Here is a 17,664-nt window from a genome sequence, read left to right on the forward strand (position 1 = left end):
TTTTTAATGTGGGACATTATATCATTCATATTCTAACACTTCCATCTAGTATTGTACTGTTGGAAGTTACTGAGTTCTACTCTCAGGGTACTGTTTATGTTCTATTTTTTGACTTGACCTACTTTTATACTATTTTCATTAGGACAGAGGGTATACACATAACTGATTGGAGAGAATTTACAAGTCCTAAGGGAAGAAAGTGTGTAACTTATATATTTTCTTGGCCTCTTTCCAATTGTTCTTCTACAGTGGGTACTTTTGTGTGTTACTTATGCATAATGTTGATTGCTTTGTTTGTTTTCTGTAGGTATTACTACAACAAGGTTACTAGAACTTCCAAATGGAGAATGCCTGATGAAGTCAAGGTGATGTTAGATTTAAATCCAATATGGGTTAGTTCTGTGCTTTAAATAGCATGATAAGAAGGGATTGTTCTGTGCTTTAAATAGCATGATAAGAAGGGACAATATTTTGTTTTCTTGGATGCTTTAGTTCTCATAAAATCTTTATTCATTCACAGTTGCTAGCATGATAAGAAGGGGCAATATTCTATTTTCTTGGAAACTCTATTCTCATAAAGTTTAATTATTTATAAATTCATAGTTGGCTCATGAAAAGGACACCATTTCACACGCTTCTGATTTTAGATCCATTTTTGTTGTTAAAACATCATCCCCGGGTGCAGATGGTTCATTAGTCTTGGAACACGGTGCTAAATCAAGCCCAATTGCTATGAACCCAGATGCTAACTTACCAACTATTGTGGCTTCAGAATCATCAAGTTTATCTGGTAAAGTTTCTTCTCCGATGATTGAAACAGTCGAAATGAAGAATTCTTCAGAACCTACTTCAACAGTTGTTGCTAATTCAGAGAAAATTGGAATAGCAGTAACCTTGGGAAATTCTATCGCGCCACCGGTGTATGTTTTCCGATTTATATGTTTTAAATTTGCCCCTGGTTTGTGTTGCTTCTTATTTGGAATTCAATTTTTCTGTAGTTCTGACACTACTACAACTCAAGATGCAGTAGTGGATGCTGATGGATTTTCTTAAGAGAATAGAGAGGTACTTTGTCCTTCTAAAATACTTATGTGATTAGTTAATTACTACTGGTTACTGGTTAAAACACCAAGAAAGCTTTTCATAACTGTTATGCTAGATGTTGATCCAACAATTTTGTAGTGCAGTTGTTAGTCAAATGCTAATAGGTGAAGAATATGCTCCAAATTCCAATGAGGTTTGCTTTTGTCCTTTGTGCTTAGTATTGTGCCTAAAATGTAGGATGTCAAGAAAGATGCTGCAATAACTGAAATCGGAGGTATTACTCCATCAGATGAGAAAACAGTTGAGCTAGGACCATTAGTTTGTGAGAGCAAAGCGGTATAGTTGATTATTGCTTTTTGTCCCATTTAATGCATGTTCTCGAAATTTCTCTTATTTCTATTTTAAGTATCTGATTTTATTTAGGAGGCAAAGAGTGCATTCAAAACTCTTTTGGAATCTGCAAATATTGGGTCTGATTGCACGTGGGATCAGGTTTATTACTTGACTGTTTTGTGCGTACCAAACAATTGAGGGAGATCATTTGACATGAATTGTATTTGTCAGGCCATGAGAGCAGTAATTAATGACCAGAGATATGGTGCTCTAAAATCCCTATGTGAGCAGAAGTAAGCTTTTAATAGTGTATCCCTCCAAGTCGGCATTGGAATGGGTTAATTGCTGCTTCAATGTTTCAGCATATAGTATTGCAATAAGATAGATTGTGTTTGATATCCAATTGTTTCATGTTTGGTTGACTTAAATATTTTGGAAAATGTTTTCCAAATCAACTTATTTTCCTTAAATTTAAGGAAAATGAATTCCCTTCAAAAAGTAGGAAAAACATTTTTCAAAACTCTCTTTCAATCTCACTCTTAAGTTGAAATGTTTATACAACTCTCAAATGTCTGAAAAATATTTTTTTATTCACCAACCAAACACTAGAAAACATTTCCTGAAAAATGTTTTCCTTTCATCAACCAAACATAAGAAAACAAGTAAGAAACCAACTTGTTTTCTAGGAAAACATTTTCCTTCATACCAAACACACCCACGGTCTATAGTGATCCTTTTGAAGTTGTGTGTCTATTCCAGTATCTGAGCCAAAAGAAAAAACTGGAAGCTTAAGAGAGGTGTGTTAAACAGAAAAAAGCTCGGGAAGATTTCAGGATAATGTTAGAAGTAAGTGAAATTTTCTTTTGTGGGTGTCTTCCATTTGATATATCATGATATTCACATTACTATTTTAAAAAATAAAAAGATATTATCATAATATTCATGTTGTGTTAGAGACTGGTATTTGACTTGTTCAAAAGAATAAGTGGTATTTTTAACAACAATGTTCGTTGTTCTCAAACTTATAGGATTGCAAGGAGCTGTCACCATCGTCAAGATAGAGGTTTGTCTTTCACTTGAAATGTTAAGTTGTCTGCTGCTTTTTTCTAATCTTGGTCATTGTTTGTATGTGTTTTGGTACCTTGAAGTTGATCCATTACTTGTGTAAGTTCCATTTGATCCACTAAATATTTGCTATTGATTATTCAGTAAGGCAATCTCCATATTCGAACATGATGAACGTTTTAAAGCTATTGAGCGAGATAAAGACCGTGAGGACCTTTTTGAAGATTATGTGGAGGAACTTGAGAAAAAGGTGAAGCTCCTTTGTAGAACTTTCTTGTAAGCTTCTATATGTTAAAAACTAAGTGTGCAGATTGTAGTTTTCTTATATGGTCTTTGGCTCCTCACAAATTGAGTTAGCCTTTCATTTGAGATAGAAACAAGGTCCAATTTCTTAAACATGGCATTAGAGGCAGATCTATCTTGATGTTAGACTATTACATGTTAGCAAACGTAGGTTAACGGATGCTACAAAGGGCTAGTCTTGGTGTGCGATTAGCGTATGAGAATCCCACACTAGTAAGGTGTATGTGCTATAATTTCCTTATATGATCTTGGACAATCTTCACCACTTGACCTAGTTTTCGAAGTTGAGTTAGGCGCTGGTCCACTTGATTAACAACAGTCATTCCATTCTTTTCCTTTGCAGGATGTCTTTTAGTTTGTTCCCTTTTTTTTGTTTTGCTTAAAAAGTAGAAAGAAGGAATGTTGTAGATATTCAACTTAAAATCTTGTGTTTTTTCAATACATTTTTAATGGCTTCTCAAGGGTACAACATTTAAATTTGTTCACCATTGAATTCCAATTTAACAGACTTCCATGTATTGTATGTAATTTTTCTTGAAACTTGAAACTATGATATGCTTCTTCCTCTCCCCCCTCCGTCGTAAAATAGAAAAAGTTTTTCAATACTTTCATGCAAGTGTAGTTCGTAGTTTCAAAACCCCCATTGTAAAACATGAATTTAAAGGCCCATGAGATTTTAGGATATCCTCACGTACCTCTATATGCGAAGATGATAAGTGTTTCTTGAAGCTTACGTTCTGGGGATTCCAATTATGCAATTAGTTTTAAAAACCCACAGTTGAATCTTAAGTTGCTTGGGTTTTTATTTTGAAACCCTAAGGAGAGTTATTGATCAATTTTGATGAATGAAGGTGTATTTTGGGGTATTTGGGGATTGAATTTCGTGTTTATGGCTAAATAAGGGTGGGAAAAGGGTCATTTTGCCCCAAAAACGGAGTGTTTAAATCACTTGAGTAGTAATGTATGCAGTACACACCTTATAGCATAATATAGGTTGTGCGGCGCACTCTTTATTGCACACATTAGGTTGTGCGTCGCACACCTTATGGCATAAGTTAGGGTGTGCGCCGAACACCTTATGCTGCACGACACACTCCACTTTGCAAAGCCATAACTTCTTCCCCGGCTGTCAGATTTTTGCGAAATTGGTATCGTTGAAAAGATAATTCGAAGGCCTTTCATTTGATATATAGTAGGCACTATAATTCAATATATGCAAAGAGTAATTACCGTTTGAAGTTGATCCAAGTTTTGACGCTTACTAAAACTCAATCGATGGAAAAACTTTCAACTCATCCTTGAGTTAGGGGACCTCTATGATCTCAATTCATGCTCAACTAGATTTATACACCACATAGTTGATTAAAAAACTATATTCACAATAGATTTATGGTTTTTGGAATGTGTACAAGTAGAAATGACAATTTACGTTCAAGTCTGAAAGTATGGGGTGTTACAAAAAATTATTGGGTTATTGGTTTGGTTTGATTTTTTCTTATTGGGTTATTGGGTAAACCAATAACCCAATAAGAAAATATATATGACTTATTATATATTTATCTTTTATTTCTACAAATTAACAAACCTATTATTTCAATTATATAAACTCTTAATTTCTCCTAACAATATTTAGTTCAAACTTGAAGATTTTTGTAAATTTAAACACTTCATGTAGGATTTTTGTTGCAAATAAGATTCATTTTTTACATGTTAGTTACTACTCTTTCTATTTTATGAGTATTTTCTTATCGGTTAAACCAAAAACAGAAAAAAAATATTTTATTGGTTTGGTTATTGGTTTAGCATATTTAAAAATCGAAAACCGATAATTCTAACGATAATATGTAAAACCCAACCGAACCGACCGATGCACTCCCCTAGACACAAATGCTTTAATTACTTGACAAATTGGATGAGATGCACACATTTAGCATGACAAATTGCGATACAAGACTCGCATATATATTTATTTTAACTTTTTATGATAGTCTAAGAATTTATTTGTGCAACACTCAAAATTAAAATATATAAATATTTGCTGATGATGTCAAGTTGAAAACACATTTATGTATTATGTCAAATGTATAATTCCTTTTTTGAACTATAGCTATAACATGTAGCATGAGTGAATGTACTCTAATTTTAAGTTGATGAATTCAACTAACATTACTACAATTAGTAGAGTAATGAGCAAAATTAAATTCATTGCTATTTATTATATTTTAAAAAAGCAAGGTGGAATTAGAGAGCAATTATCATAATGAAAGAGGAGCTAAAGGTATAATTAAATGAGAAGCATGGAGTCTTTTGATAGAGTGTATTAAAAAATTAATAACAACAACAACAATAAATTCAGTGTATTTTCACATAGTGGGGTCTGGAGAGGGTAAGATGTCGTAGTCTATATCACTACCTCTGAAAAAGTAGAAAGGCTATTTCCGATAGACTCCCGGCTCAAGACAAGGATTAATAATCAAATCTGTGATAAAGCATGGAATGTATTACGTAAAAATTAATGCATCCATTAATTTAATGTGTATTAGTAGTCCCTTGTTTGATATATATCTTTTTATCTTATGTATAACTAATGCAAAAATTATTTATATACTCTATTGTGTATTTCCCAGACCCCACTAGGTGGGAATACACTGGGTTTATTGTTGTTGACTCTATTATGTATTGAGGTGTGTATTACTAATACCTTAAAATTTATGACATTAGTAATGCAATGGATCTAATGCATGCATTAACATGCTTAAAGTGAGGGTATTATGTAAAAAATAATTATGTAAAAAAAAAATTATTTTTAATACATTGAATCAAATACTATATAAGAAACAACAACACCCAGTGTATTCCCACATAGTGGGGTCTGGGGAGGTTAGTGTATGCAGATCATATCACTACTTAGGTAAAGAGGATGTTTCCGATAGACTCCCAACTTAGGATCATAATAATATACTAAACATAAAAGATAAATGCATATAAATTAGTACCGTATGAAAAAATAGCCAATCTACCAAGAAGTGTCAGTTTTGTGTTGGGTTGTTGGTAGTCAAGAAAGTGCCCGCTTTCCCAAAAAGAAAAACCCCAATAAAGAAAGAAGTCCCTCCACTTTCACCATTGATTCAATGTTATTTTTAATATGTAGAATCAAATACTGCGTAAGAAAATAGAAGCACAATTAATGCAAATTTTATTAATATACCATATTTTATATTATTTTTATAAAATAATATTTTATATTATTTTTATAAGAAAATACTCTAATTATTTTTTTGAAATTATCTATCTATATAATAAAGGAGGATAGTCTAGCCAAAAACTAAGACAAGTGTCACATTGAGAACTACCTATTTGAATTTTTACAACAAAAAACCATCATTTCATAACAAAAAGCTATTTTGTTGATTATTTAAATATATAATATTATTTCATATTTCATATTTAATAAATTACATTTCATATGTTTTTAATAATAGTATTATAAGAAAATAAATATAATTGTTTTGATTACAATTGACTAAAAGAAATATTACAAGAAAAAATTATTTAAGAGAATAACCATTTAATAAATAGTAACTGATCAATTTATATAGAAAATATTGTAATCATTCTGAATAAAAAATATTAAAAAAAGGTGTCATCCCTCAAAATAATGAAGTTTGACCTATTTTTGTTAATAAATAAATGAATGAATATAAGAAAATCGGTAATTAGGAAAAAATAATTGTTAACTTATTTGAGATTTTTAGCAAATTATAAAGATAATAATAATCTATTGACTATAATTAAATTATAAATTTATAAGAAATATTTGAAAAATAAATTAGTAATTAGGAAAATAAATAATTGTTACCTTTTTAAAATTCTTTCCAAAATTAAAAAGGTAATTGATATCAATTTAATGTAATCAATCTATAAAAACATGAGAAATTCATGGGATTAAATTTTTGAAATTATAAAGTTAATTAATATCAGTTATTTTCGTATTTGAGCCCTTTCTACAATTGTAGATTAATTAAATATAATCAAGCTACAAAATTAGGATAGATATATGGTAAATTAGTATATAATATTAATAATAATTTTATTTCTATCAAATTAATTAGATTAAATTGAACTAGAAATTAGTTAATATTGACAATTACTTTAATAAAAAATATATATATGGAAAGATTCGTAATTGATATGCATATATTGGTAAAAAAAACAACGAACGTTGACTACTACTTTAGCTATAAATATATTTTAAAATTTACATACAACATTAAATTTAAGGAACTTGAGTCTATATATTATGATCATAAAATTGATTCTAATAAATTGAAATTAGTTAGTTGATTCTATAGTTTTATTACAATAATTTCGTACATCATTTATTAAATAAAAATACATATAATTAATTGATTGATTTTGTGCAATCTACCATGATTTTATTAATTCAAATGGAATGATTTTTAAATGATAGGTTTGGATTGTAAAAATAAAGGTGATTACTGTATGACTTTAGCATTTCTCATGTATTAAAAAGGATTTATAGACAAAAAAAATGACATCACTCAAAACAATTACATTTTAACTATTTTAGTGAAACAGTGAAAGATTGAATATAAGAAAATCTGTAATTAAGAAAATAAATAATTGTCACCTTATTTGAGTTTTTAGCAAATTGTAAAGATAATTAAATAATCAAATTGTAAATTGATAAGAAATTTTTGAGAAATAAATCAGTAATTAGGAAAAGAAATAGTTGTTACCTTTTTAAAATTCTTCCCAAAATTATAAACGTAATTAATATAAATTTGATATAACCAAACTATAAGAATATGAGAACTTCATGGGATTAAATTTTTGAAATTATAAAAGTAATTAATTTCAATAGTTTCCATATTTGAGTCCCTTATGTAATTATAGATTAATTAAATATAATCAAGCTATAAAATTAGGATAGATTTATGGTAAATAAATATATAATATTAATAATAATTTTATTGTTATAAAATTAATTAGATCAAATTGAGATAGAAATTAGTTAATATTGATAATTATTTTAATAAAAAATATATCCAAAGTTTTGTAATTGATATACATATATTGGTAAAAAAACAACAAACACTGACTACTACTTTAGCCATAAATATATTTTAAATTTACAACATTAAATTTAAGGAACTTGAGTCTATATATTATGATCATAAAATTGATTATAATTAATTGAAATTAATTAGTTGATTGTGTAATTTTATTACAATTATGTCGTACATCATTTTTATATAAAAATACATATAAATAATTAATTGATTTTGTGCAAGCTACTATGATCTTATTAATTCAAATGAAATAATTGGTAAATGGTAAATTTGGATTATAAAAAGAAAGGAGATTATTGTATGCCTTTAGCATTTCTTATGTATTAAAAAGGATTTAGAGACAAAAAGTTGTCATTTCTCAAAACAATTAAATTTGAACTATTTAAGTAAAACAATAAATGATTGAATATAAGAAAATTTGTAATTTAGAAAAAAATAATTGTTACCTTAATTGAGCTTTTAGCAAATTATAAAGATAATTAAATAATCAATTGACTATAATCAAATTATGAATTTATAAGAATTTTTTGGGAAATAAATCAGTAATTAGGAAAAAAATAATCGTTACCTTTTTTAAATTCTTCCCAAAATTAAAAAGGTAATTGATATCAATTTAATATAATCAATCTACAAAAACATAAGAAATTCATGGGATTGAATTGCCGAAATTATAAAGGTAATTAATATCAATTATTTTCATATTTGAGCCCTTTATGTAATTGTAGATTAATTAACTACAATCAAGCTATAAAATTAGGACAGACTTATGGTAAATAAATATATAATATTAATAACAATTTTATTGTTATCAAATTAATTAGATTAAATTGAGTTATAAATCAGTTAATATTGACAATTATTTTAATAAAACATATATGCAAAGTTTCGTAATTGATATACATATATTGGTTATAAAAACAACGAACACTGACTTCCACTTTAGCCATAAATATATTTTAAAATTTACAACATTAAATTTAAAGAACTTGAGTATATATATTATGATCATAAAATTGATTCTAATTAATTGAAATTAATTAGTTGATTGTATAGTTTTACTACAACAATTTCGTACATCATTTATTTAATAAAAATACATATAATTAATTGATTTATTTTGTACAATCTACTATGATCTTATTAATTCAAATGAAATGATTTTTAAATGGTAAGTTTGGATTATAAAAATAAAAGAGATTATTGTATGACTTTAGCATTTTTTATGTATTAAAAAGATTTATAGACAAAAAGATGTCATGCCTCAAAACAATTAAATTTGAACTATTTTAGTAAAACAATAAAAGATTGAATTTAAGAAAATCTTTAATTGATAAAAAAAATAAAGGTTACCTTATATGAGTTTTTAGCAAATTATAAAGATAATTAAATAATAAATTAACTATAATCAAATTATAAATTTATAAGAAATTTTTGAGAAATAAATCAACAATTAGGAAAAAAATAATCGTTACCTTGTAAAAATTCTTCCCAAAATTATAAAGGTAATTAATATCAATTTGATATAATCAAACTATAAGAATATGAGAAATTCATGGGATTAAATTTTTGAAAATATAAAGGTAATTAATATCAATTGTTTCAATATTTGAGTCCTTTATGTAATTGTAGATTAATTAAATATAATCAAGCTATAAAATTAGGACAAATTTATGGTTAACAAATATATAATATTAATAATAATTGCATTGTTATCAAACTAATTAGATTAAATTGTGGTAAAAATCAGTTAATATTGACAATTATTTTAATAAAGAATACATGCAAACTTCCATAATTGATATACATATATTGATTAATATCCTCGTGTTTTTGCTTTCCTTGCCGAGGATTTATGGGAAACAAATTTTCTACTTGCCAAGGTAGGGGTTATGTATGTTGTTGTTGAAGAAGAAGCATGTAGAAAAAGAGATGTTTTGCTTTGTCTCATAAGTATTTAGTTAGCTTGCAGTATTTTCATGAATGGATAATGATTTATGAGTGGCTGTTTATGAGTGTTTTGCTTTGTCCTTTGAAATCTAATGGACACTAGTTTGATTCATGTGCAGTCTCCATACATAGAGATGATGAAGAACAACTTCTTTTTTCGATCATCAACTAATGATGCAAACAAGACCACTTCACCACTATTAAAGTCCAAGAAAGTTTTTTCTTGGAGGAGTGTTTCATTGTCATCTGGATCCTTCTATGACAGTGGGTCAAGAAAAAAGAATTTCATGGATCTAAGCAAATCTCCCCATGGTCACAGTAAGAAAGTTCATCCTAAAAAATCTAGTCGTGATTCAAGCCGGTATGCATATCATTTTGCTATAGCTTCCTTTTTCACACTTAAACTCATGTTTTAATTTGCATTTGCTTGTCCAAAGTAATGACAAATGTTTTTTCATGGTAGAGACCTTAGCGTTCCAGTGTTGATTCGGACTATTAGAAGATTGACAAAGGATAAGGTAAAAATGGCTTTTGAAGTTTCAAGCATACTACGAAATCAAGTTGCTGAAAGGGATTCTGCTAAGAAAGAATCCAGCATATTACAGGCAGAACTAGATTCACGGACACGAAGATTAGAGGCAGAAAAGAATGAGTCACAATTAGTACTGGAAAAGTAGTTGGATAGAAGATCCAGCGATTGGTCTCTAAAACTTGAGAAATACTAAATTGAACAAAATAGACTCCGTGAAAGGGCGAGGGAGCTTACAGAGCAGAATGTCTCTCTACAAAGGGAAGTCTCTTCATTTAATAAGAAGGAAGTAGATAATAGAATCAAGATGTCATTTTTGGAGAAACACCTTGAAGATTTGTCTAAGAGAATAGAGCAAGTGTCATAGGAGAATCAAAATCTAAGGCAGCAGCTCACGCAGTTACAAGTAGAATATCTAGAAGCTCAAGACAATAGAGATTATGTCCTGGAAAACTACTAGGAGAAGAGCTTAAATTGAAGACTTTGCTGACAACTGTGCTAAGGGAGAAACTCTATTCTGAGGAGATGGACATAAAGCAACTTCAGGCTGATCTAGCCGCAACAGTTAAAGGTAACGACATTCTCAAATATGAAGTACAAAATGCACTGGACGCTCTTTCTTATGCCACACCCAAGTTGAAATATCTCGAGCTTCAGGTAAGCAGGCAATGTTAAGATCTCATTGCAACAGATAGTTTTATTTTTTCAACTTTGGATACCTCGTCTTCATATATGATAACCTGTTCGCATGTTACTCTCTCTGCATTAGCTTTCTACTTTTATTTGATTTTAGGTTCATCTTTGTTCCATCTGAAGTTCATAATTTTCTTTATGAACTTGTATACATGAGTTGCTGGCATATGGTAGTCTTCTATGAAATGTCTGATCGCCTTAATGTGTAATCAGTTGAACCAACCAAGAACATGATAAACTTTTGTATATCCTCAAACCATTGATCTAATTATGCTCTGATGTGGTAAAGTTACCCGAAGGGGTTTCGGTAAGTTTGCTCGTTCATCTGACTTAATTCTTGGACAAGCTCATGAGTTATCTACTGTGAATTTTAACAGTTAAAAAGGATCCATGATTTGGTTGAACTTCTAGGCTATGAGTTTGTTTTGAATTTCTGATGAAATATTATTGGTGCTCTTTTTGTCTTTCTTGTTTTATATGGTTTACAGTTTATTCTAGCAGGTGCTAAAAAAGGGCGAAATTATCAACCAGCTCACTAATGATTTGCAAGAATGCATGAAGGAACTTGGCTTTGTGAAGGCGATACAACCAAAAGTGTTTTAGGAGAGGGATTTCATGTGGTAGGAAGTTAAGAGCTATGGGTTATCTCAAAAATCTTTCAAAATCATAAATATCAAGATTTTATAATAATAAATATCAAGATATGGGTTCATCCGTAAATTCATCTTTCAAAATCATAAATATCAAGATTTTATAATAATCATCATAAGATATGGGTTCATGCTTCAAATTCACAAAAATCAAATAAAAATCATGCCTTTGTAAAGAAAATTACTTTTGGGCACAAGAACGAAAGAGAGTTCTTGTTGAAAACCCCCACATACCTTGAATGATAAACTTTAGATCGATACTCATTTTTGAGATGTTAATCGTGCCTTTGAATGATGGTTCTTGGATTTCTTGAAGTAGGAACTTGGAATCTTAAATAAATTTACAGACTTAATAGTGAACTTTGGAGGTTCTTGAAGTTGGATGTAAGAGCTTAGGGTTTTCTTTTTGAGGGAGTTTGATGAAATATAATATATATAATGCTTCTAATAGGCTTTAATATAGGGTTTGGACGGATTTTGGGTGAGGGGGAATGACCAAAATGCCCCTAAAAAACAAAAAAAATCTCGAATCTGTCCTTTGGTGGACTGTTTTAATAGTTTGAAGTAGATCAACCATAACATTTTACTCCGATATTCAAATTGGATGAAACTAATTTCATTAGAAAGAGGACTCTCACATATTTTCATTGATATATAGTATCTCAGCCAGATTTTTGTGTACGAGGAGTTATGATCGTTTGAATTTGACTCAAAAATTCACTTTTGATAGGATGAAGTAGATCGACCATAAATTTTTTCTCCGATAGACAAATTGGATGAAACCAATTTCATTGGAAAGAGGACTTGCAAAGATTTCCGTTGATATATAGTAGTTTACCCAAATCATTATGTACAAGGAGTTATGATCATTTAAAGTTGGAGCAAAAATACGCCTGGCCTCAGTACTTTTTCCTGCATGTTTTACTATTCACTATTATTCATGGTTTGATTGGAATGGTCATAACTCGTCGCTTGGGTGTTTGTTTTGGATGATCCATATATCATTGGAAAGCCTATTCATTACTCTAAGCAATGGTGGGTCATAATCCACGACATTTTGCACGAAAAATTTATAATTCATTCTAGAAGATAGAACCCAACATGTTTATGCACAAAATTTCAATGAAATATTTCCTGGGGTATTACACTATCCCAATGAAAACAGCATGAAATAAGGTCAATTCAAAAAATAGAACATAAATAGTACCTTAAGAGTATTAATCAGTAACTTCCAGCAGTACAATACTGGATGAAAGTGTTAGAATATGAACGATATAATGTCCCACATGGAAAAGGACTAGAATGTACTGTGTAGAATATAACTACAAGTAGGGTGGAAACATTGCGAAGCTGTGGCTGAGCTACAGCTATCCAAGGGTGATCAACTAAACAACATTCTCTTGAAAATCACATTTTATATATATATATATATATATATATATATATATATATATATAGGTCAAATTCTGTCGTTTCTGAGTATTTTTTAATGAACACCCTTGCCACAAAAAACAAGACAGAGTGTGACAATAAGGATTTTCAAATCCTGCACTGAGGTTCCAAGTTCCATACTCGACACAGCCCCCCCATAATTTTTTTTCCATTTGGACACGTTTGAAACTCATAAACTACAGTTATGCTTTTTTTCGATGAATCAATTTCTGAATATGTGTTTTTTGTCCCAATTAGCTCTTGCAAAAGAGCTAGTAACTAGCATACCATGTATAAGAATTTTGTTAAAATAAGCATAAAGGTAAATTTATAAAGTGGTTGTTATACTAGCTATCTTGCATGGGACAGAGTGTTTGGCTGGTCAAGAGCTCGCATGTTCGAAAGATAAACGTAGCAGAAATGAGGATGTTGAGATTGGTGTGTGGGCATACTAGGAGATATAGAATAAGGAACAAAGATATGCGAGAAAAAGTGGTAGTGCTCTCTGTAGTGGACAATTGATAAGAAGACTAGAGGGTTGGGGATAAAGAACCTAAAAATTCAAAGTAAGGCTCTCGTGATGAAATGATTGTGGAAATATGCAAACAATAACCAGCTGCTATGGAGAAAAGTGATTGGGGCTAAATATCCTAAAGAAGATAGATGGATGACTAAATAAGTGACCACACCATACGGGGTTAGCCTCTAGAGATCTATTAGATCTATTAGACACTAGTGGAATGAAGTTAAAAGCAACTCAAAGGTTAAAGTGATGGATGGAAACAAGACTAGGTTCTGGAAGCATAATTGACATGAGGATGGGAATATGGAAGCGATTTTTCCAGATATCTACAACTTGGTACTATTTCAATAAAGGACTATAGCAGAATTATGGACACCACATGGGTGGAACTTCAATTTCAGAAGGCAACTTAATGACCGGGAGGTAATGAGAGTAGTTGAATTTTTTAATACCGTGGACTTATTCAATGGACTGCAGACAGTGAAGGACATACTATGGTAGATGGGAAATGAAAAAGAAATGTTCAGTGTTAAAAAGCCTGCAAGTGATGAACCACATAAATCACCCGTATCCAAGATGGCCATGGAAGAAAATATGGAAAAGTAGGATACCTCACACAGTGTCGTGCTTTGTTTTTGTCTGGTTACTAACCAAGAAAGTAGTTCTTACACAAGATAATGTCATAAAGAAAGGGAAAACCTTATGCTCCAGATGTTTCCTCTGTAGAGAAACTTTAGAAACGGTTAACCATGTATTTCTGCATTGTAAGTACACCCAACAACTTTGGAGAATCGTCTTAAGACTAAAAGGCATTTCCAGGACAATGCCTAGGAAAGTATCCGAGACTTTAATATGCTGGGAGAAGCAGGTGTACATACGAAGGATAGAGGTAGATGGAGAATTATCCCTGGTGCTATATGGTGGGCTATATGGAAAGAAAGGAATTCTAGATATTTTAAGAGCATAGAGAATAGTGTGAAGAAGTTTAAACTCAACTGCATTTTGGTTTTATGTTTTTGGTGTAATCAACTATACTCTAATGATAATACCTCGATAATTGATGTTCTAGACGAAATTTTGATATAGAACAGTTGATTTAGGAGTACTCTTGTATATAAAGGTTTCAGTACAACCCATGCACTGTGTGATATAATACAAACTTACCAAGTTCAAAAAAAAGATAATAATTTTTCAAGTACTAAAAGTTCATCAAATAACAAATAAAGCAATTAAATCTGAGTTCAAATTGGGTGGGTTGGGTTATCACCCGCATTTTAGAGCATTTCAACCCAACCCATTTCAGCCCATGTAGCTTTAGGGCTGATTAATAACCCACCCATTTATTAACTCAGACCTCTTTGATCCGCCCAAATCCAGCCTACCCCGCCCATTTGACACCTTTAGTTTAATAGAAGTAAAGTGGACCATGCCAGAACACATACTAGATCTATTGAGTTGAAGTAAATTGGACTATCAAAGGACACACAACAATCTGTTGAGCTATTGGATTGGAGGGGATTAGCAAGAGTAAGAAGAAATGGGGAAGAACAACCCTTCCTTGTATTTGGTAGACTGTATGGAGCGAGAAAAGTTGAAGGTATTTTGAAGATAAATATAATTCCATTCAGAAAGTTAAATGTAATAGCATTGTAGTTTTTTGTTTTTGGTTTAAGGGACAATGTGTACAGGATGCATAACAGGTAGTAGAACTCTTTGAATCCTCGTATTATTTTCATTATTTTTCATTTCTTTTAGACTGCTAGCATAACTGTAACGCTGACGAATACAAAGCAATATCTCCGAAAAAAAAATTGTTTATGTCAAAAAGAAAAGAATAAAAATGTTCAAACTTCCTTACATCTCCAGTTGTTGGTCCCTTAATAATTGTCCCTCACAACCATTGTCCCTCACAACCAGCCAAACTTTCTTTGATAACCGTCGTGTTTAGGCCATCTTGCACCTTGACTAGTTACACCAGGTATTGCTACCTTTGGGTAACTCTGTCCATCAAGGCTTGGACAGACGGTAAGAAATCACCTAGTGTTTTTAACTTTATTGGAAATTAAACCTGAGACCTCATGGTTCTCAATCTACTTCATTGACCACTAGGTCACACTCTTGGGTGCAAGTGTGCAACCAGCCAAACTATTATTCTATAAACCAGAATGAGAAGTGTGAACCGCAATATTATATCAAGTTTCCTCTCTCCATATCGCCATAGAGTTAGAATTACATTACATTAATCAGAAAGTAAATAAAATTGTTTAAACTAGACCAAATATAATCCTGCCGTGTATGCTTAAACACATTTTTTAGAACAATAGTGCTAAATATAAAATCTTTTAGAACTATATTGGAAATAAAAGTTCAATGCAAATCCCAAATGAAGCCTTCATAGTATATTAAGATCGAGGAAATCTGCTCGCTAAACAAACTTTCAACAGAAATCACATATACTTAGGAAAGAAAAAGTGGTTCTACGAAGCTTCATAGAAAAAGAATTGTGTACTTCTTTTTTCATTGATAAGCACAGGAAACTGGATAAAACTACCCATAAAAATCTTGATGACACAAGACCTCACCTTCATTTCTGTCATCAGCTCTCGAGGATTCTCCCAGGTAGAGATTCTTGTCCTTCTATCATAGTAGTATCTAAAAATCAATTCAAGAATTGTAAGAATGTTATTAATTGGTTGGAGTAATAAAGCCATAGGAAACATGAAAACATTAGCAACCATAATTGGCCTACTGATCATGAAAAGATGCTGAAAATAACAATACCTACTAGCATTTAGCCACATGTAAAATATGTACGGTAATAGATAAATGGGGTCAAAATGAAGTTATTAGTAGAGGTGTATCAAGTTCTGCTGATCAACAGTCAGGTAGAATTTGGTAGCGGCGAACGGCAGCCCATATGATAACTTTGACAAAGAGGACTGAAACAAAGGGGCCTATTATCTCCAGTGCTAATGGAAGCAGAATGATGTACAAAGCACTAGATGTGGATACTTGAGGGATTTCCTGGCAGTGATGGGGGCCAACATATCCACCACTTGTTCATAGACAAGACATTAAGTGTTTGTGATGCAGACATTAACCTATTCATATGAGTAACCTATGTGAATATCATCCAAAAGCAAGAATTCCGAAAAGCCAAATTGGCATGCTCTTTTTTCTGTCTGGAGAACACAAAGTGGTAAAAAGATTGTATCTGAATGAAAATGATATTTTTGCAGAGTTCCTTTTCTTGTATTCCGCAATTTTACACCTTTTTTGTTCACTGGAATCTTAATTTGCTTACAAAAACTATCATAGAATTCAAATGTTGACTCTTTCAGTCAACACACACCCATTAACCCATTAACTTAAGCATACTTGTTGACAATATTTATGCAAAACGGGTACAATAAAACACATTGAATTCTCACCATAACAATCAAGGGAGCTGCTAATTCTCTAGTCTTCTGCATAGTTGTTGCAGAATTCACATTATGATAACTTATTGGCATCCAGGGTTGTACCCCTGATGGAAACCTATGATCATTTATCTATGTCTGATACTGGGAGCCATAAGAATCTGCATTACCTGCTGTTAAAGACGATAACAAAATATATTTCATCAATATATGAATGGAACATCGGAAACTGATTGACAATAACCACAAAAGATCTTCCCAAGGCCTTACATTAGATGAAGAAGAAAGAGGTAAATTTGGGCCACCAGAACCAGGCATGTGGTTATTTGACATCGAAAGATTTTGCTGAAAATCATGGGGAATAGGTGGTCCCTGAGGCATACTATGCATTCCTACTACAGGTCTACCAGTAACCTGTTGCATAGGTTGAGGAAATTGGATTTGAGAAGGTTGATACATCGCAACATTTTCATGTCCAAGTGGCAGTAATTTTTTAGATGACCCGGAACCATAAGTCTTTGTCTGCTGGGCTGGAAACATAGGCTGGAACTGCTAAAGATGTGGGGAAAATAGTTAACATAATGTCTCTACATTCAAAAGTCATTTATCCCTCCCCCAAGCCTCCACAACTTTA

At 31.1% G+C, this 17,664-nt stretch overlaps 1 long non-coding RNA gene across 1 annotated transcript; it reads left to right on the plus strand.

Annotated features, from left to right (window-relative positions):
- The first annotated feature begins 1,341 nt into the window (after positions 1 to 1,341).
- LOC124888759 lies at positions 1,342 to 1,636 on the plus strand. The gene is made up of 3 exons (XR_007047610.1): positions 1,342 to 1,380; positions 1,468 to 1,536; positions 1,609 to 1,636. It is a non-coding gene; the product is annotated as an uncharacterized LOC124888759 (long non-coding RNA).
- The last annotated feature ends 16,028 nt before the right edge of the window (positions 1,637 to 17,664 follow it).

This window comes from Capsicum annuum, chromosome 11 (assembly GCF_002878395.1).
Source record: "Capsicum annuum cultivar UCD-10X-F1 chromosome 11, UCD10Xv1.1, whole genome shotgun sequence".
Taxonomy (NCBI): Eukaryota; Viridiplantae; Streptophyta; class Magnoliopsida; order Solanales; family Solanaceae; genus Capsicum; species Capsicum annuum.